At 44.9% G+C, this 21,743-nt stretch overlaps 1 long non-coding RNA gene across 1 annotated transcript; it reads right to left on the bottom strand.

The window, feature by feature from the left end:
- Positions 1–302: 302 nt before the first annotated feature.
- LOC122458035 lies at positions 303–20,635 on the bottom strand. The gene is made up of 4 exons (XR_006277852.1): positions 20,489–20,635; positions 16,930–16,940; positions 3,206–3,209; positions 303–313 (listed from the first exon to the last, which is right to left on the bottom strand). It is a non-coding gene; the product is annotated as an uncharacterized LOC122458035 (long non-coding RNA).
- Positions 20,636–21,743: the final 1,108 nt, after the last annotated feature.

Here is a 21,743-nt window from a genome sequence, read left to right as displayed (position 1 = left end):
AAACCAATAACACAGGCACCTTCTTGGCCTTGATATTCTAGTCTGACCTCCACGGGCCATATGGTAAGTCAGTCAGGATCAGTTAGGGCAGAACTTGGATGCTGCTTCAGAGAGTCATGTTGGTGATTCAGCAAGGAGCACTCTGTCTTCCGAATCAGTCCTGAAGCAATGCCCCCTATGGTATTGGTGCTCACAGATGAGAGGCATAACTGAGGTTCTGACTATTTGTGATCATTAAAGTCCCACTCAACTTTTTGCAGGTGTAAGAAGCATTAGTCCCAGTGTCTGGGTAGCTACATTCTGCTAATCTAAACTCGCCCTGTAATTTCAGCTGGATCTGATATTCTTATCTTTCCTGCCTAGCATGCTATGTGCTGCTGGGGAAAGGGTTGTTGCTTCTCATTGGGAACGTCTGACTGTAATGATATTGAAATGATCCCTGGACATAGATTTTAGGAGCCAGGGTGCTCTATTGCAATGGGAATTGGGCTAAAAGCCGTGAATTTCTGAATTATAATCCCAATACTGCTGTCAGTTTGTTCTGTGGCCTCTGGCAAACTACTGAACTTCTTTGCTTCTGTTTCTTTATCTGTAAAATGAGGAGAATTATCATTACAGTACCTACCATTCTTTGGGTGTTTTGGGGACAAGTTGATATTTGCTATAATCCTTTACAAGATGTAAAGCACTATATGTGCTAAATATTATTACTGGTTTGTTAAATTTATTGAGCACTTTGGGATCTTCGGATGAGAAGCACTATATAAATATCACTTATTCTTATTCTTATTCTTAGAAAATGACCAGTACAGAAGTAGCAATTTATATGGGAATATATGAAAATGAGATCTACAGGATAGTGCCAGCATCTGTTACCACTTAGGCGCTCAACCCACATATAATCCTAGCAGTTCTAGCTTGGAGAGTTGCATGAAGGAGTTGATTTGAGATTAGAAAATTGTGGCAATCTCTCAGAGCCAGGACATTCTTATGCTGAATAAACTATATACCCTTTGCCTGGTAAAGCACAAACACAGGGCCAAATTGTGAAAAGTGAGCAGGGATTTTGGATGTCCAATATGAGACACTTTAAAGGAGCCTGATTTTCACAGGACACTTTTAGGGTGCCCAACTTAATTATTGGCTACCTCTGAACACCTTGATCTAATAACCCACTAATCGAGATGCACAAAGATCTTGCTGATCATCTTGGAACCTTGCATGCCCCTCCAGAAGTGAACAGCACTGTACATGTAAATAATGGTAAAGTTTTCCGAGACAAGTATTGAAGCTCTATACTTCCTGGAAGCTGTAACAGTTACTTCAAACCTTCTGATTTCACAGTATGGTAAATCAATTAAAGTGAAGTGTTTGGCTCTGCATGCATCTTCCGTTCTACTTGTGGATCAGCAGTTTAATGAGGAGGTGCCAGATTCTCCGCCTGGGGAGAAATAGATAACCTTATTTTGGGCCTGCTGAGTGACATTTCCAGCCAGCTTCTTCAAAATGAAGGTGACGAAATCCTTTGCCCAGAAAGCTGATTTCCAAATACCATGGCAGCGTCTCATTAATGGCCCAGGTTTCCCACTGAGTTGGCTGAGACTGTCAGATGAGTTTGTTGTCACTCTCACTCTCTTCTAGCCCTTTCCATGAGGAAAGAGGAGCAGCATCGGCAGCACCGGGAATAGGGCAGGGTGAACTGTTTAGTGAGTGGTGTCTCCTGAATGAGGTTGGGATCAATGTTCCCTCCAATGGCTTGTTTCTGTGAGCAGAACTGTTAGATGTGCCCGTGCTAACATAACCCCCGTGAGGGATCTGTCCATGGAGTTCTCAGTGATATCTATAGCAGTTCTGCTTGAATCGAGGGCTACGTGTAGCCCTACATGTGATGTTTATCTTCTCCCCCCCTTGCCTATGTGTGTGGAGTCTCTTCTCCCCTCTTTCTCTACATACCTCATTTTCATGGTGTAAGTTGCCCATTGTTTGCTCTCCCTGTGTCTATGTGGATAAGTGCTTCTCCAGATTCTTCCCTTTCCTCCCCAGAAGTGGATCCCAATGCATCCCATAATGAGGCTGTGGTTGCTAAGCACTCCCTGCAGCACTGTCACACTGCTTAAACTCAGGCAGCGCCAGTGGGGTGCAAATCACAAGAATGCCCCAGGCTCAGACAGGAACAATGAGGAGCACACCTCTGGCTGGTGTTCCACTTGCTTTGCCTGATCATCTGGGAGGGAGTTTGGGTGCTGAGAGCAGGCTCTGGGCTGGGGCAGGGAGTTGGGGTGTGGGAGGGGATGTAGGGGTCAGCATCTGGGAGGAGTTTGGGTCCAGGTGCAGGCTCTGGGCTGGGGTAGGTGGTTGGGTTGTGGAAGGGGGTGAGGGGTGTGGGCCCAGGGCTGGGGCAGGAGGTTTGGGTGTGGGAGTGGGTAAGGGGTGCGGGCTCTGGGAGAAATTTTGGGTGCTGGGTGTGGGCTCTGGCCTGGGACAGGGGCTGGGGTGTAGGGGGGTGAGGGGTGCAGGCTCTAGGCTGGGGCAGGGGGTTGGGGGACAGGAGGTGGGCAGGGGGTCGACGCTTACCTCAGGCGGCGTGGCTCCCAAAGCAACCATCTGACACACACCCCTCCGACAGCGGCTCCTGCGGGGTGGAGGGCAGGGGATCTCCACACACAACTGCCCACAGGCGCTGCCCCTGCAGCTCCCATTGGCTGCAGTTCCTGGCCAATGGGAGCTGCGGAGTTGGTGCTCAGGGCAGGGGCAGAGCATGGAGACACACACCCCAGGGGCCGCAGGGACATGCCAGCTGCTTCCGGGAGCAGCACGGTGTGGAGGGAGGGAGGCAGAGCGGGCAGGGAGCTGACACATCTCTGCACGCCCCTTGGGGGGAGGGGTGCAGAGGTAAAGGTTAGTTTTTTCCTGCCCTGTCCACAATCCCAAATTTTCTCTTACATTAGATATCATCAGCAGTAGCTCAAATAGCACATGGAATTTTTGGTCCACTTAGCAAGTTGTATCCAGAATTTAAGAGGCAAAGGGGCAATTTGTCTTGGCCGACTACTGTTGAAAATATAAGCCTTATGCAGCCAATGGCACCTTCTGATATGCCCAGAAATGATAAACCCACCTAAAAGGGGCCGAAAGAAAGGATTACATATGAAATAAGCTTTGGGAAGACATTAGTGTGCTGGGAAGATTCCTTCTGACCATACACTGCCCTTGAGCCAAGCCCAACACATATTGATGTAGCTGTTCAGCATCTCTGGGGCAGATCCTCAGCTGGCGTAAACTGCTGTAGCTGCATTGATCGACAGGGGGTCTGCCCCCTGTAGTTTCTTAGTGATGAAGTCTGCTGTCAACCGCAACTGTGATGTTAAAATAATTCCTCAGGCGCAATTAATGTAACTCTGTCAGACCCACTGCCTCTTATTCCTTATTTGGAATCAAAAGGTATGTCTACACTACGGACCTTACAGTGGCACAGCTGCCCTTGTGCTGCTGTAAGGTCTCCCGTGTAGTCGCTCTCTGCCAATGGGAGAGAGTTCTCCTGCCGGCATAATTAATCCCCCCCCCCCAACGAGCAGTGCTAACTATGTCGGCAGGAGAAGCTCTTCAATGGGGAGAGAGTTCTCCCGCCGGCATAATTAAACCACCCCCAAATAGTGGTGTTAACTATGTCGGCAGGAGACGCTCTTCAATCTTTGGATCAGGTGCATGATTGGTTATCCCTAGTGTTTCCTCCACTGCAGGGAGAGGTTGCTCATTCTTGCTGATGTTTCATCAGGATCAATCAGGTGGGTGTGAGGAATGTGTCTTAATGACTGTTAATGAAGGGTCTGGCACTTTCACCATAATGCTTCTGCCAGTGCCCCAAAGTTTCTGCCAAGTTACTGATGTGGCCTTTCCCAATTTCCCCTTTTTCCCACTTTATGGAAGACAGAGCACTGTTGCAGACTGGTGGCTTTTGGGAATGAGCTGGGAAAGAGTGATTTTAATGAGGCCCACAAATCCCACCCCTAACATGCCCATGAACTTTGGGCCAGATTCTTACACCCTTCCTCACGTTGGACAGCAATCTCGCTCCTCAGCAGTGCCACCCATCTCATTGAGTAAAGTGCTACTCAGCATGAGTAAGGGTGGCAGGGTTCCAGCTTGGAGTTTGTCGTGTGGACACACACCCCAGTCAGCCTACTTCTCCCTGCTCATCCTACCCTGATATCTTCCCCACCATGAATCCTGCCTTTGTGGACAATGTGATCACACATTAGGTGCAGTTAGACAGAGAGATCTTTGGGTTTAGCTTTCTAACATTTTCCAGGTTATCAAGAAACATTACCAATTTTGATGAAGAAAACAAGTCAATGCTTCCATCCAGTTTCTTTGCGCCATTTCACTCCGTGGGATTTTGCAGACATTCTATTCGGTATATGGTACTTTTTAATGTTAAACCAGAAAGGCTTATACCCCCCCTGATTTCAGTTGTGCAATGACAACAGATGGTCAAATCTGTGGTCCCTCAGGTCTGGTCCCAGATTTTCAAAAATGACTAGTGATTTTAAGTGCCTCAATATTTGGGTGTGTAACATAAAATGGGCCTGATTGTAATAGATTTATAGACCAGAAAAGATCACTAAATCATCTCCTCTGACCTTCTGTATATTGCAGTCTGGAGAATTTTACCCAGGAAAACAAATTCTGTTCTGTACAACTGTAACAAACCCCACATTATGCTCCAGTAGTTGGGATTTAACCAAGAGCCTTCAGAGAATGCTCATAGACTTTAAGGTAGGAAGGGGCCACCATGATCATCTAGTCTAGGGGTTCTCAAACTGGGGGTCACGGGGTTATTACATGGGGGTTGCGAGCTGTCAGCCTCCACCTCCAAACCCCGCTATGCCTCCAGCATTTATAATAGTGTTAAATATAAAAAATGTGTTTATAATTTATAAGGGGGTGTCACACTCAGAGGCTTGCTGTGTGAAAAGGGGTCACCAATACAAAAGTTTCAGAACCACTGATAGCCTGACCTCCTGCACATTTCAGGTCACAGAACCTCACCCACTTACTCCTGTAATAGACCCCTAACCTCTGGCTGAGTTACTGAAGTCCTCAAATCATGATTTAAAGACTTCACGTTACAGAGAATCCATTTACAACTGCAAATCACCTGGGCCTCATAGCTGCAGAGGAAAGAGGAAAAAACCTTGGGTCTCTGCCAATCTGACACAGGGGGAAATTCTTTCTCAACAGCAAATATGGCGATCAGTTAGACCCTGAGCACGTGGGCAAGACCCACCAGGCAGACACCTGGGAAAGAATTCTCTGTGGTAACTCAGAGCCCTCCCCATCTAGTGTCCCATCACTGGACAGTGGAGATATTCGCTTCTAGCAATTGCAGATCGGCTACATACCACTGTGGGCAATTTCATCATATCATCCCCTACAAAAACTTATCAAGCTCAGTCGTGAAGCCAGTTAGGTGTTTTCGCGCCCACTTCTCCCCTTGGAAGGCTGTTTCAAAACCTCATTCCTCTGATGGTTAAAAACCTTTGTCTAATTTCAAGCCTAAATTTGTTGGTGGCCAGTTTATAGCCATTTGTTCTTGTGCCCACATTGGCACTTGACTTAAGTAACTCTTCTCCCTCCCTGGTATTTATCCCTCAGATGTATTTACAGAGAGTCTTTTTGGAAAATAAGGTGCATTCACGTGGCCCCCCAGATTCCTAGTAATTTATTAAAACTTCGGGCTTAACTATTAGGTCATAAGATGAGCAGCAGTGTCCTTAAAAGTAGGTAGATGAATTATATTGTCTGGCGGGAAAGAGAGGCAAATTGAGAAACACTCATGGTGTTATTCCTCTGACTGAAAGGGAAATACAGGGTCCTGCTCCAGGTGTGAAGAGTGATAAACAAGGGAATCCCCTACAACAACTGTGGTGAAAATGACCTCGCTCGTATACAACATTTCTCATCAGCTGGAGAGGTCAAAGTACTTTACTGAAGTGTCTCTGCCTCATCCTTTCATGTAGCCATATTGTGCCAAGGCAGTGGTTCCCAAACTTTAACAGCCCGCGAACCCCTTTCACTAAATTGTGAAATGTCGTGAACCCCCTCCTAAAAATGAATATTTCCAGGGATTTAAGTTTACATTTCCTCCACACTCCGCACTCCATGGGGCTCCTGCTGCTGGACCCCATTGAGTGCCCCGGTCAACTGAGCTCCACTGAGCTCAGGCTGCAGGTCCTGCTGACCGCTGGGGCTTGGGCTGCCAGCCCAAACTGCCCGGCCCCGCTCTCCCTGCGGCTCGGGCTGCCAGCCCCACGCGGAGCGCTGGGGTTCGGGCTGCCGGCTCCCCTGCTCACGGGGGCAGGGCTCGGGCTGCCAGCCCCAATTGCCCTGCCCCGCTCTCCCTGGGGCTCTGCCCTGCAACCAAGTCCCACCTGCTGCCTCCAATGCCCGGGGTCCTCTGGCCACCATTAGTGAAATTTTTCTGGCGAACCCCCTGTAACATTCTGTGAACCCCCAGGGGTTCGCGAACCCCAGTTTGGGAACCACTGTGCTAAGGGTTGGCTGGCACATGTTCATTTTCCCAGTCTCATTCTTTGGATGCACTGTGTGTGATGGAGAGAATTAGAGTTATAACTTAAAGCACTGGAAGGCAGTGTGGTCAGGAGAATTGGGCACCGGGAGGTTCTTAGTTCTAATCCTGCCTCTGCCACGAAATGCCGTGCTACCTTGGATATGTGTCTTCGCTTTTCTGTGTGTTTCCCCCTCTGTGAAGTGGGGATGATACGATTTGCCCCCTTGTCTCAGAGGATGTGTTGAGAAAATGAACTTCTTGATAATTGTTCAGTGCACTGAACAGGTAGGAGATTTAGGTGCCCAGTGCCCATGAAAATGAATAGGAATTGCAAATGAATAGGCAGCTTTGCAAGTATCAGCCTCGGCGGTACCAGGGATGATTCCCTTGCTAAACAGCAGCAGCGGTGCCACTCCGCTTTAAACGGGGCCACCTGAGTTGGTGCTATGGCTATGCTGGCATGCACTGCAACGTGGCTACCTATTCAGTCCATAAATCAAGTGAGTCAGCCTGAGGTGGCAAAGTCGGGCAAGAGTTGCCCCCAAACAACTGTAACGAGTGCAGGGCCTCCACCCTGGTCCCCTCCCTCCTACTAATGCTTTCCATGGACATTCCAGCTGTGTTAGCCTTGGCTGAGACTGGAGGCACTATTCTCGGAAAGTTTAAAAACATCACACTGAGTGCGCCCTGCCTGGATATTCATGTAGAGGGCATTGTAATTTGTTAAAGAAACAGAAAAATGGCTTCCTCAGGTTTAACTGTCTTTGGAAAGACTGATAGAAAGGACATCAGCCTGCAGAGATCAAGCTTTGGATGTTGCTATTTATATTTCAGTAGTGCCTGAGGTCAGGGCCTGACTATGCTGGGCACTGTACATATGTGAGAGACAGCCCCTGCCTCAATGATCTTACTGTCTCAACAGACAAAGGGTGGGAAAAAGGGAGTATTATTATTCCCATTTTACAGATGGGCAACTGGGGCACAAAGAGATTAGGGCCAGATCCTGCTTCCCTTACATCCACTGAAATCAATGGGCTACTTGCAGAGTAATGTATGGCTCAGCATGAGTAAGGATGTCAGAGTCTGGCTGAAAGTTTCTTGATGAAGAACACCCAGGTAGTTTGTGGCAGAGTTGAAAATAGAACCCAGATCTCCTGCGTCCAGTGCCTTAACCATCTGACAGTCCTTCTCAGAGTATGTCATTATTCCCTTGCTGCATGAGAAAAGATGAGGCAGATGTTCTATTCTAGCCAGGTTCTTAGAGAACTCCCGTCAAGGTGGGTTCTGAGTTTCTTATTCATGAGAATCTCTACAGAGGTTGCTTGCACTGAAGCTGGATGTTGCAAATAGATTAGAAATCAAACTCTGCTCAAGGACTGTGGGTGCAGAACATCTGAGTCACGGCCTTGGCAGTGATTTGAACCATACATGAATGTTTATACTGTGTGTGGGATGTAATGCCAGCACTTAATGGCTACCATTAAAATAAGGGCTTTGAGTTTGTGCATCATCTCATGATCAGTGCTGAAGGTTTCTCAGGAGCAGAGCCAGAAGCAAGATACTTGTGTGGGTCATGGGGGAATGTTCACTTCCAAAGAAATGTGGGATTTTGCTAAACTAAACTAGCAATTCATTAGCTGTTATCTTGATCCTCAAAACCCCTGTGCTGGAAAAATTGTGTGTGTTCCAGTGTGTAGAGCCAACTGTTCTCCAGGCAGAGGTTAGAGATGAAAGTGGGTGTATCATGACTAGAGCTGGATAGGAAATGCTTTTCTTGTCCTGCAAGATCTTTTGAGATTTCAAACATTTTTCCCAATTCAGGACAAGGTCAAAGATCTCCATTTTTACAAATAGAAAATCTCAACAACAAAAAAAAATCTGATTGGGTCAGTTGAAACATTTCATTTTTACAATTTCAAAATATTTCACTTTGATTTTGACCATTTTATTTTTTTATTTACTCCAAAAGAAATTAAAATTTTTGAAACAAAAAGTTGTTTTGGCCTGAAAAAATGGAACTTTTTCATTTCAAAAATGTCAAAATGGGATGTTTTGACAATTCTGGTATTTTCAAGGTTTTTTACAAATGAGAAATTTGGTGAATCAGACCCTTCTCCACAAAAAAATTCTGTTTTGCCAAATTGGCATTTTCTGACAAAAAAAATTTGTGGAAAAATTCCTGACCAGGACTAATTCTGACATTGATTGCTGGAAAGAGTCTGATCTGATGAGGCAAAGAATACTTCCACAGAGGAAGGGTTTTGACTGAGTATGTTTTCATAAGGGGTCATCTATCTTACTCAGAAACACCATTCAACCACCTGAGAAGGTCTCTCTGGGGGTTAATGTTTTGGACTAGAGTTTAAAGAGATCAGAACATTGGGTGCTGCATGCTTTTAAAACATCTTGTTATAAGAGTCACACTGGGAGAAGCTGTAGTGTGCTGATTTTTTTTGGAAATCTGACCCTTACTCAGGTACCTAGATGGGAGCTGAGCTCTTTTGAAAATCTGTCCCTAGAAATGGACCTAAAACAAACCCCTGGATCTGAACAACTTTTGAGCTTTGGGGGGAGTTTGGATCTGGTTCTGAAATGAGTGACTCACACCCATTTCTATTTCAGATATTGGGAGAAATCCTGACCCCACTGAAGATATTGCACAGCTCCCATTAACTTCAGTGGGACCAGGATTTCACCTACCGTCTCTTGCAATAGGAGATCCAGAATATATATTAGAGGTGGTCAACATTTTTTCAACACAATTGTTTTCTGTCAGAAAAATGCAGATTTGCTGAAATCTAAATGCTTGCAGGAACATGTCAATTTCAATGAAATATTCTATTGGAAATGTCAAAACGAATCCTTTCAGCTTTCTAGTTTCATTTCTGTATCAGTATTTTTCAATAAGGTAGAAACATTTTGTTTCTACTTTATCATTTCATTTCATTTCATTTCGTTATTTAATTTGACATTGTTATTTATTTGACATTATCAAAACAAAATATTTCAGTGTTACTGAATTGAAACTTTTTGGAATTTTCACCCCACCAGAAATTTTTACTTTTTGTTCTGAACTGGAATGAAGACGGATTTTGAAATGTCAGAATTTCCCGCAGGATGGAAATTCCATTTTCTGACTAGCTAAAGAGAGGGGCAAAGCGCAGGTGTCAGCAAACAGTAGCTGTTTGCATCTGTGGCTGTAGAAGCCGAGTATTTCTATTATTTATGGTTCTGAAAATACATTTTCCCACCTATTATGCTGGATTAAAGCAAAGACATAAAATAATTAAAAGGAGGTGAATAAAAGTACATTTTTAGGCACGCAAATACCCTCAGTTTTTTCAAATAACTTAGTTACAAAGATACAAAAAAATCGCCGTAGCCCTCCTCATTAATTTCTTAAAGCAGTTGTGGCTCAGAGCTCCTCCCATCTTCTTTAGTTAACTGAGGACTAGCTTGGCCTAGCTGAGAAGTTCTTTTCTACAAAGTATTACGCCAAAATGTTTGATGCTACCTAATACATCACTGGGAGGACGGTCCATGCAATGCCTGTTATCTAATGCCATGGGTACAAAGATGAATCACAAATCAATGGTTCCAAAGGGCTTGCACAAGAGGGAATTTCATCTTGTGGAGAAATAGGTGCATTACATGTTAATCCTGTCAGTTTATATTTTCTGCTAGCAAAGCCATTGTTCACCAAAGGATACTCCATGTTTTATTCAGCTGAGATGCCTCCATTTCTGTTTGACCTGCCAGCAGTTTGCTACTGCATTGTGATTGTATGGAGATGGTGCTATATAAACAGAAGCTGCACTATTTGGCCTCTTCCCTCAGCCTTTCATATTTATCAACCATACAAATCAGTATGTGTAACTTACCTGGAAGTATGACTTCTGGAGAGTGGAAGAGCAACTTGAATAGCAGATTATATTGTCTAGATTTTCCAGTGGTTTCTTGCTTACTTAGTAGGCCCTATACGTCTTAAATAAGCAGTAAGCAATATGGCCACATTGGTGGAAGGAATACTATTCCAAACGGAGATTGCCAGGGTGAAAAGTGGAGCTGATGGAGTTCTATGAGGGCACCTACACATTTGTCCAAATGTGAATTCAACTAGATGGGGGGAGGATAATAAAATACTGCCATTTAAAGGGCAAACCAATGGTAGGTGAGAGCATCAGCTTTGTTGTGTTTGCCTCCTGGCCCCCAAACTGGTGAGTCAGTGGCTACCATGACCATTTGAATAGGGAATGGAGGAGCCCACCCACTGGATGCACCATGTTCCACTGGGAAGGATTTCCAAGCAGCTTTGCACACAAGTTATTGCTGCTTGAATCAGCAGTAATTGTTCCATATATGGCTGTAATGCACCCTGGAGGGTTTCGTTTTACCAATACCAGGGCTGAATGGCATCATAGCTTCTATGGAAGCATGTCACTATGGGGCCTAGAGAGCTGTGTGGAGGCCTTGGGTCTCCATGCAGCTTCTCCTGCTCCTGGTGGTTGCCCCAAGATCCCCATAGATGTTGTGATTTCGGTGGATTCAGGGACTGCAGGGGAAGAAATTCCTACCCCTGGTGAGAGAACTAGGAAGAAAATGTGAGAAGAGGCTCTCTTCACTCTCAAGCCTCTGCATGGGAAAATCCAAGCCAGAGCATGTGACCCATAGAGGCTGAGAACACTACTTGCTGTGGAAGGTGAAACGTCCATCAGGCAGGATGCAAGAGGGCTTGGCCAGGGGAGGGGTTAAAGGGCTGGGTATCAACATTTAAATCTCGTATGATTGTTTACAACTGTTCCACAAATTCCAGTTCAAACTGGATGTGCATTGGTTTAATGGTACCCAGCATGGCTTAAATACACAGTGGGGTAGCCCCAGAGAATAGCCCCCTGGCATGTCCTCCAGAGTTCACTAGATGTCACTCTTGATCTGTATTAAGGCTGCTCCAATGCCTTTTTTTTTGGCAGCTAGTAAAATATATATATGTCAGTGTTAAAGGTGCCAGTGTAAATATGGTTTCCTAGCCCAGCCCATGTGTCTGATATGGAGAAACTAGTCATACAGTCTCCTTACAAATCATTGGAGAAGAGAAAACTCACTTTAAAAGTTTTCTATTTGGCTGTTTCCTGGTTAGATAATTCTAGGGTCACAATGGTTTCCTTCTCAAGTCCCACTGACAACCAAACATGAGAACAGAATCCTTTGGCTATTGCTGAGGTGAAATTTCCCAGAGTTCTGCAGTTTCTAGATTCCCACTATTCTTCCCCTACTCTACAGGGTATCCACACAGATCACAATTAAACCCACTAACATGCAAAGGACTTGCCTGGGCTTTGGCACTTGGCTTGGCATCTAGGTCGTGAGTTTGTGAGATGAGGCAGAGTTATCCAGTGGTACAGCGGGAAGACTGGGAATCGGGCAGAATCTTGGGTTCTCTTCTGTCTACAGAGTGATACCAGGCAAGCGACTTCGGGTTTGATTTCTAGAGACACTGGCTACCCACAACTCTCATTGCAGTCAATGGAGCTCAGCTCCTTTAACCTCTCCACGCTGTGGTTTACCCATCCATGAAATGAATACTATTTCACAGCATGAGTGAATGCTTATAAAGTGCTTTAAGATCCTTGGACGGAAGAGGGGGTAGGAACATAAAGCTGAATTATCAATAGGAAGGACTTTGGGTTGGAGTGCGAACTCTGTACTCATACTGATGAGCAGTTATCCGCACAAGTCATCCTATCGGCTCCAATGGAACTAAAGTAAATACATGCCAATGTGAGTAAGAGCTTCAGAGCAGGGCTTATAGTGAGTAATTTTACCTTAATGTTTTTGTGATTTACTGCAGCAGATCAAGTTGTATTGATGTGGGACCGTGCTAATGGGGCACTGTTGCTTCAAAAATATGGTCTAACAGTCCATCTTGAATCCTGAACTAAATGGGAGAACCTCAACCACAAGGCTTGCTTTAATTACGTCTGTTTCAAGCAGCAGACACACACTGTAAGAGTCCCTGGCCACCCCACCACAGGGAAATGACACAGTGAAAGGGAACATTTGCAAACAATAAATAAAACTTATTATTAAGGGGATTATTAATGAAAGGCCTGCAAACAAAACAAAAAAGAACTTAAAAAAACCCAATCCAAATCCTTGGGAACTAAAGTACCACGCAATTCCTCCAAAGGAAATGAAAAAGCAATCAGCATCTTGCGGCTTAGCTGTTCTTTGGGATTTAGAGGTTTTTTAACATCTCATATGTCAGATCAACCAGACGTGGTTCTGCACATGGAGGGAACTCTGATGTGAAATCTGTTCTAATTAGCAGCAAGCCTGAAAAAGAGCCGTGGAATGGGAATTGATGGGGAATTATTGACTGATTTTTCTTTTCTTTTTTTCCCAGTTCACAAAAAGAGCTGTGGAAAATGTGAATCAGCAGCTTGGGTCTTGGCCGGCAGATGTGGGGGAGATGATAGGACGCACATGCAACTGAGAAACTGGAGGTTTGTCTGTTATTGTTACAGAGAGCCACTTTAAAAATTCCTCCATTTAATGTAATCATATACATAGTGCCTCAGACACCATGGTGATGGCCACAGTAGAAACAGTTTATTTTGTTCGTGTTACTGTAGCTCCTAGAGCAGGGGTGGCCAACCTGAGCCTGAGAAGGAGCCAGAATAAACCAATGTGCATTGCCAAAGAGCCATAGTAACACGTCAGTAGTCCCCCATCAACTCCCCCCCTTACCCCCAGTGTCTCCCATCTGCCAGTAGCACCTCTGATCAGCACCTAACCCTCCATCCCTGCGCCTCCCACCCACCGCGATCAGCTGTTTTGTGGTGTGCAGAAGGCTCGGGGTGGGGGGGGAGGAGGAGGAGCAAGGGCACAGCAGACTCAGGAGAAGGGGCGGGCGCCTTGGAGGAAGGAGTGGAGTGGGGCTGGGGCCTGGGGCAGAGCAGGGGGTTGAGCAGTGAGCACCCTGTAGCACATTGGAAAGTTGGCACCTGTAGCTCCAGCCTGGAAGTTGGTGCCTATACAAGGAGCTGCATACTAACTTCTGAAGAGCCACATGTGGCTCCGGAGCCACAGGTTGGCCACCCCGTCCTAGGGGCTTCAACAGACTGCAAGAGCCCACATAGTAAGAGCCATGTCCTGCCCCAAAGAGCTTGCAGTCCAACTAGACAAGACATATAAAGGGCTGGGAAATAGAGGCAGAGAAAGACTAAGTGACTTGGCCAAGGTCATGCAGCAGAACAGTGGCAGAGATAGGAATAGAACACAGGTCTCCATTGGTGTTTTTCCAGAGATTCAAAATCGAAGGAACAAGCCCACTGCTGTGTTCTCTCATGCCCTCTCTGCATCAGCGCTAAAGCTAAGCCATTCATGTACACACTTCCACTGTGTTTGTCACCAAGCAGCCCCACTAACCTGAGTCAGACTGTAATTAGTCATTTATCTCTACAGTAGCCCTCACTCTGTGCTAGACATTTGCCACACAATCGCGAAGGAATGGTTTCTGCCCTGAATTGCTCACAGTCCCAGGACGGGGGTTAAGGAAATTATGAACAAGTCACTGATTCACATAGTGGAAGTGGACGATCTGAAGGGAAACTGTACCATTCATAGGGGGCTGCATGGCAGAGGGCATGGTGGTGAAGCTGACAAATGGGTGGAGCATGGGCAGAGCGGAGTTTGACAAGGAAGGACGGGCAGCGAGGGGCAGAGTGCAACAGAAGCATGGTTCTAACGCAGGACAGTGGGGAGGCAACCCATGCTCCTTCCTCAACACATGTTGAAAGAGCTACAATAGACAAGGCTTTGAAGGCTCCTGGCTCACTTCTCTCACCACTCTCCTGACTGAGCTTATCTGATTGTGCGGCACGGGATGCTGTAGAGTCTGCAACGGCTGCCATCGTTGCTAAGTGCTTTGGTCAGGGTGGAAACTGATGCAAAAGAGCACCCGTCATGTAGGAAGCAGTGGTGGAGTGCAAAGGCTTTTTATACGGCATGTATTTCTGGGAACGTGGGGCGGGGGGAGGAACCAAGGCTGAAGTGGGAGTCTGTAGCTGGGAGCTGGGACCAGGCCAGCTCTTCCTCTCCTGCTACTGCTGTGCTAAACATGAGTGAGTGTTTGCTGGGCTGCCAATCAGGCTTTTTATGAGCACCGGGTTCACTAGAGGAACATTTTAAAAAAGGGGATGGGGGGGTGTACGTATTATAAATGGCCAACATTTCCAAAGTTGAATGCCTAAAGTAAGGCACCTAAATCCAGAGTTAGGCACCTGGGTAAAAGGCCTGATTATCAGAGAGGGTGAACATCCAGGAGCTCCCACGAGACTGACCAGAATCTGATGGTGCTCAACATCTCTGAAAATAAGGCCATTTATTTAGGTGCCCTTAGGTGTTCAGGCTTGAAAACTTTACCATGTAGCTAGATACACACAGGCTTGTGAGGAGCCAATTGCTTGTTTAAGAATGATTTGCCACTTTGCTTGCTTACCTGAAGGATCTTATGTTGACATTATATGCACACCTACACCTCCAGAGGTTCCTGCTTTTTGAAGCACACACAGGAGGCATAAACACAGATACATGGAAGTTAGAGATGGTACCAAAACCGGAGGTCTTCAGGCAAAAGGTGTGTTAGTTAAACATAAGGAGCAATACTGTTACATTCGTCTTATTTCCCTCTTACCAGTGTAAGATGATCAGGGTGGTTGCACTTTATAGCTTCCAATCTAAATCTGTCCCAAATCCATTTGGAGATTTTCCTAAGTCAAATGCTTGTGCGCCTGTTCTAATTGGCCTCTTGAAATAATTTATGTTAATGCTTATGATTAGTAGTTCTTGCTGGATTTTTTAAAAATATTCCTTTGCTTTGCTTCTGGGTTTGCTTTGTTTCTTTTTCCTTTAAAATTACCCCTGAGACAATGTCGTGTGCTCAGTTCGGCCTCGCCCCACTGGCTATAGGATTGCTGTGTGAGCAGCATACATGTACGCGTGTGTGGCCTTGGAGCATAGCACCAGACAGAGTCAGCTCCAAAGTGCTACACAAAGAAGGCTCCTTTAATTCCACGGCTCAGCACTTGTTACCCAGCCTAGTAGTAATGAATGGGACCCAGTGCAATTCTTGTGATGGGAAAGGAAAGGGGATGGTTGAGGAAACCTGGCACTCAGATCTTTTACTTAGAGTTAGTCTACCCGTAAAAAGCTACCACAGCATAGCTGTAGCACTTCCATGTAGGCACTGCCTATGCCGAAGGGAGAGACTCTTTCATTGGCAGAGGTAACCCACCTCCCCGAGAGGCGGTAGCTAGGTCAACAGAAAAATTCTTCTTCCTAGCGCTGTCTACACGGGAACTTACATCAGTTTAACTACACTTCTCGGGGTGGATTTTTCACCACCCTGACCAATGTAGTTAAACCAGCTTAATTTTCTAGTGTAGACCAGGCCTTAGTATTTACCATTTTTTTCAGTCCAACTGTCTTGCCTGCACTCTCAGGTGTTGCCCAAGTGTTGCTGCATTTTACTCAAGTGTAAATCCAAAGTAGTTTGATTCTGGATTTACGCAATGGTAACTTCAAACAGAATATGACCTGCATTGAGGAGGGATTCTCAGTACTTAGCCTTATCCACTACATACCCATGCCTCATTGACTGAGTGCTGTCCTAGCTGTACACTCAGTGTCTGATTCTGCCACCCTTACTCACACTGAGCAGAACTTTACTCTATGAGTAGTCCGTGAACAGGGTTACTCTTGCAGTAACATAGTCTCCGTGGGAGTAAGTGTGGCAGAATCGAGCCCTGAATGAAGGAGGTGTCTTGTCGGCATAATAGGAAATGACCATGTAATTAAAAACTACTGTAATGCATATACATGAGGGGACAGGGTTGCTTATTGTAATAAGAGCTGGTCAGGAAGTAATTTCTCCCTCCCCCTCCCGTAAATGATTTCAGTGAGAGCAGGTGTTTTCCCATTTCGGTAGAAACTTTTCTTCACACTTTCCCAGATTTCGACAGCTGAAAACAATTTTTTTTCACTTTGAAATGGATTTGAAAAGAATTGTGCAACCATTTGTTGCTGTTGTTTGTGGGGGCTTTGAGGAGAACCAGCATACTTCCAGTGACAATAGACTTTGGGGGGACAGGGGTCTTTTGTCAGATATAAGCCATTTCCCCCAGGTGGAACCTGTGGGGTTGGAATTATGATTTGAACATATTAGGCATCCCTGTGTAACACACTGTGGCTATGGTGTTACTGCGACCTACCCTCGCTGCTCAGAATTATGTCAACTGACCATATTTTCAAAATGGTGCCAAAGATCAAATACCAGAAGGGTCGCTTCCAGACTAAACAAGTTTTAAAACTTGTTTAGAAGGCTAAAGAGCCACATCGTTTGAAGTATTCATTTCTGTGACACCAAGCTGTCCCTAGCTCTTCCAGTCCTATTAACGATCTAGTATCTAAATGCTGTCTGATCCCTTGTCCATTGCAGTCAATGGAAAGACTTACATTGACTTAATGGGTGCTGGATCAGGCCAATAGCATCCGTCATCACAGTGTCTAAGCCCCCCACAAATATTAAACAGTGTGTCCTCACAGCACCGTGGTGAGGTAGAGTGGTATCATTCCCCTCCTCCTTGTGTATGTGGGGAACTGGGGCACAAAGAGATTCAAGCCCTGATCCTGTAAATGGCTCTGCTCATACCTGCATAGAGCAGCTTACAAGATTGGAGCCTAAAAGGCTGCCGGGAAGGCTGTGACAGGGCCAAGAATGCAATCCAGATGTTTGGAGTCCCACTCAGAAGCCTTAACCACAAGCCCATCCTTCCTGCCTCTTACTAGGGAACTGTTTGCTGATGATCATCTGAGAGCGAAAAGGAAGAAATGGAAAATTGCAGCAGTGCTGTGTAAAAACAAAGAGTTTGTTTATGAGTTTCATTCCTTGCGATGAATCTCTTGGTTTGGGGTTATGATTTCTCACGTTTTCTCTCCTTTTGCTGCTAACCCCACATTAGCTTTTTAAAGTTACACCAACACTAGCACGTGTCATTTACTCTAAGGTTTTTCCTTTACCTTTTAATTCATTTTTATTCTCAAAGTCCTCTCTCTTCCTGCACCCACCGGCCTCTCTACTTGTGCATCTTTACATGTGCATCATGTCTTGGCGATCACATGGTGAGCAGACAAGTCAGCTGGTACATAGCAGCTGTGCCCCTTCAGCTCTGATCTTATTGTGTTTCGTAAGCTAGGCTAGGCCAGGCCTCTGCAGCACTTGAATGAGAGACCTCCCAGAGACACCCAGAATGCTCCTGCAGGAGTTCATGTTGATGATCCGCCAGGCTGCACTCTTCCTTTTCGGCCTCTACTGAACCAAACGTCTGGCACAGGGATACCGTGCTGCTACAGGTATTGGCTTTTGATGAAGACGTTACACTGAGGCCCTGATCACTTGATGGAGTGGGAGTACAGTAGGTGGCACTAGCGCATACATATGTGTTTCTGCCTTGTTGCTAGTTAGATATTCATTGGTTAAAAAGGCCGAATTAGTTTACGGTCCTTAAAGATTTCATGGCTCCCACCACTTCCCCTGAGTAGGGGTGTTATTAATCAGAGCTGCCTTGACAAATTCCACTCTGGATAATCACATTCCCTCTAAGCAGTGACTAATCAGGTTAGTCCTTAATTACAGTCCCAAGCCAGCAACGTCTGGAGCAGCCCATGTTATTTCTGTGGCAACCATTGCAGGGAAGAAACGTCATCCATGGAATTTCAAAAGCAATGGAATTCAAGCTATCAAAGTGAACTGAAAAATAGGAGGGTACTTTGAGCCAGAGAGGAATAAACATTCTTAGTGACCCTAGTGTTAGATGGCCTTGCCGAGATTATGGGCTGGACAATAAAAGCTAAAAGATAAAAAGATGATGTGAAGGCATTGGGGAGACATTCTTTGCCTGGGCAGCATGCACGGAGGCTGCCCTTTGGCTGGTGCCTGGTAAAGGTTCCTACCATAAGGACATCTGCTAAGATCCTGATTCAGCAAGGCACTTGAGCATATACCTACCATAGTCCTGTTGAAGTCCCTGCCTGCTCCTGCTCCTAGTGAAATCAATGGCCCATGTCCCAGGACCAACTCATAATTCAAAATCATGTTCCCACCTGGAGTCTTGGTTAGTAGAGAGAGTTTTCCATTACCGAGAATTAATAATTGATGGTAATTTGTTGGGACTTAATAACCAACTGACTGATAATCAATAATGGATACACATTTTAACTCTGATCACAGGTTTAGTGAGAGTGGTTCTCTCGAGTCCAGCACTGGATATATTGATTTAACAGCACAAAGAGGCATAGTTACCGACAGCTGCGGGAGACCTCTCTTCTACGTCTCTGACAGCCTGTGTCCAGCCCGCAGATGGTCCTACTTCTGCATGATGTCTTAGGATAATTCTACCCTTTGTTTCCCTTCTTGTGTAGCACTGTAACCCTTATCTGTTTCCTCCTTTCTGGCACACAGTTCTTAGGTTATTTCCTCATTGTTGATTCCCTTATTGGACAATTTTATTTGTGATATCTTTTGCACACATTTTGCAGTTAATATTGCCAAAGTTTCTTCATTTTCAAAAGATTACTGCCATTTTCAAAAGATTGCTGCTCAGCAAAATTCCACTTACAATGAGCTTGATTACAAAGCATCAAGGGTGTCAGAGGCTGGGACATGGGCTGTCATTCCTAGTGGTCGGAGCAGGAGTTGGTAGCCAGGAATCGGAGCCCAAGGTCAAAGGCCAGATGCCAGAGTTGGAGCAGGAGTCAGAAATCAAGAATAGGAGATGAGGGTCAGAGCTGGGTTACCTGGTAGGAGGCAAGGCAGGGACGGAGGCAGAAGCAGGGCTGAAGCAAAACAGAGAACAAGCAGGAGCGGTCACAGCTGTGAGAGAATGCTTTGAGCAGTAACTGAGCTGCCGCTGCTGGAAGTGTCGGTCTGCTGACTCCTCCAATGAATCAGGCTAGATAGCCAATCAGGCTAGCTGCACTTGTTAGGTTGCCCCCCAAAATGGCTCTGCTGCAGGCCCTGATTCCTGACAATGGGAGCTCAAGTTCTCTCTTTGGCCTCTTTTAAGTGCCAGCACCATTTAGTTCTATTTTTTGACTTAGAAATTTCCTTAACTCTGTGATGTAGAACTGAACCTTGCCCTGTCCCTTCACTTTAATTTATATCGAATAACAAAGATTTAAAACTGACCCTGTGATGTTTTTGTGCTGTATCGGCTAGAATTATTTTTAACCTCTGTGAAAATCACATCACTATTACTCAGATGTTATTTGGGCACTGATGTTTTGGCTCTGGCCTCTGGATTACTAAAATGAAAGAGTTCAACATTTATTTCAAAATCTTCAGCTCAGAAGAATGAGGAGATGGGGTCCAGGCCTGCTTACCTGTTTTTCAAACTATGAGAATCAAAGAAATCAGATTTTCCAATGCACCTTAGGCAGTTGAGAGGCCAAGTTTCACTTTCAGTGGCATTTGTCCTTCCAACTGCCTCAAAATCTTTGGAAGATCCCCTCTCAGAAACTACCCTAAGAATGGGGTGCTTTGACATGACGGATGTGATTTTTAGTTAGTTAATCACAAGAACTGGCCAGAAAATGGGCTCTGTTTCGCACAGAATTCTCCCAGATAGAGATGTTAATAGGTTTGGTAATTTAGTAAATATTTTGGAACAAACTGATAAATTAAACAGTAATAAGTCACCAGGACCAGATGGTATTCACCCTAAAGTTGTGAAGGAACTCAAATGTGAAATTGCAGAACTTCTAGCTGTGGTATGTAACCTATCACTTAAATCAACCTTTGTACCAGATGACTGGAGGGTAGCTAATGTAACACTGATTTAAAAAAAAAAAAAACATTACAGAGGTGATCCTGGCAATTACAGGCCAATAAGCCTAACTTCAGTACCAGCAAATTGGTTGAAACTATAGTGAAGAACAGAATTATCAGACATATACATAAACATGATATGTTGGCAATGAGTTAACATGGCTTTTGTAAAGAGAAATGATGCCTCATCAATAGGCATGTGAACAAGGGGATCCAGTGAATATTATATACTTGGACTTTCAGAAAGAACTTTGACAAGGTCCCTCACCAAAGGCTCCTAAACAAACTAATCAGTCATGGGATAAGAGGGAAGGGTAACTGGATCCATAACGTGGATCAGTAACTGATGAAAGATAGGACACAAAGGGTAGGACTAAATTGTCAGGTTTCATAATAGAGAGCGGTAATAGCAGTAATAGCTTTCATAATAGAGAGAGATCCCCAAGGATCTGTACTGGTATCTGTGCAGATCAATGTATTCATAAATGATTTGTGAAAAAGGGGTGAACAGTGAAGCGGCAAAATTTGCAGATGATACAAAATTACTCAAGATAGTAGAGTCCAAAGCTGACTATGAAGATTTACAAAGGGGTCGCACAAAACTGGGTGACTGGGCAACAAAATGGCAGATGAAATTCAGTGTTGATAAGTGCAAAGTCCTGCACATTGGAAAACATAATGCGAACTATACATACAAAATGATGGAGTCTAAATTAGCTGTTACCACTCCACAAAGCTATCTTGGAGTCACTGTGGGTAGTTCTCTGAAAACACCAGATCAATGTGAAGCAGCAGTCAAAAAAGCTAACAGAATGTTAGGAACCATTAAGAAAAGGATAGATAATAAAACAGAAAATATTTGAATGTCACTATTTAAATCCATAGTAAATCCACACCTTGAATATTATGTGGAATTCTGGTCACCTATCTCAAAAATGATACATTAGACTTGGAAAAGGTGCAGAGGACAACAAAAATGAGTTGGGATATGGAACGGCTTCCATACATGGAAAGATGAAAAAGGCCGGGACTATTCAGATTAGGAAAGATACTAAGAGAGATATGATAGTGTCAGAGGTCTATAAAATCATGAGTGGTATGAAGACTGTGAATAGGGAAGTTCTATTTACCCCTTTACATAACAAAAAAATTAGAGGCCACCTGATGAAATCAATAGGCAGCAGGTTTAAAACAAACATTAGGAAGTACTTCGTCACACAACGCACATTCAACCTGTGGCACTTGTTGCCATGGGATGTTGTGACGGCAAAAAGCATAACTGGGTTC

This window comes from Dermochelys coriacea, chromosome 11, assembly GCF_009764565.3.
Source record: "Dermochelys coriacea isolate rDerCor1 chromosome 11, rDerCor1.pri.v4, whole genome shotgun sequence".
NCBI lineage: Eukaryota > Metazoa > Chordata > Testudines > Dermochelyidae > Dermochelys > Dermochelys coriacea.
The sequence above is the reverse complement of the archived record's forward strand: the minus strand, read 5'-3'. Positions and strand labels throughout refer to the sequence as shown.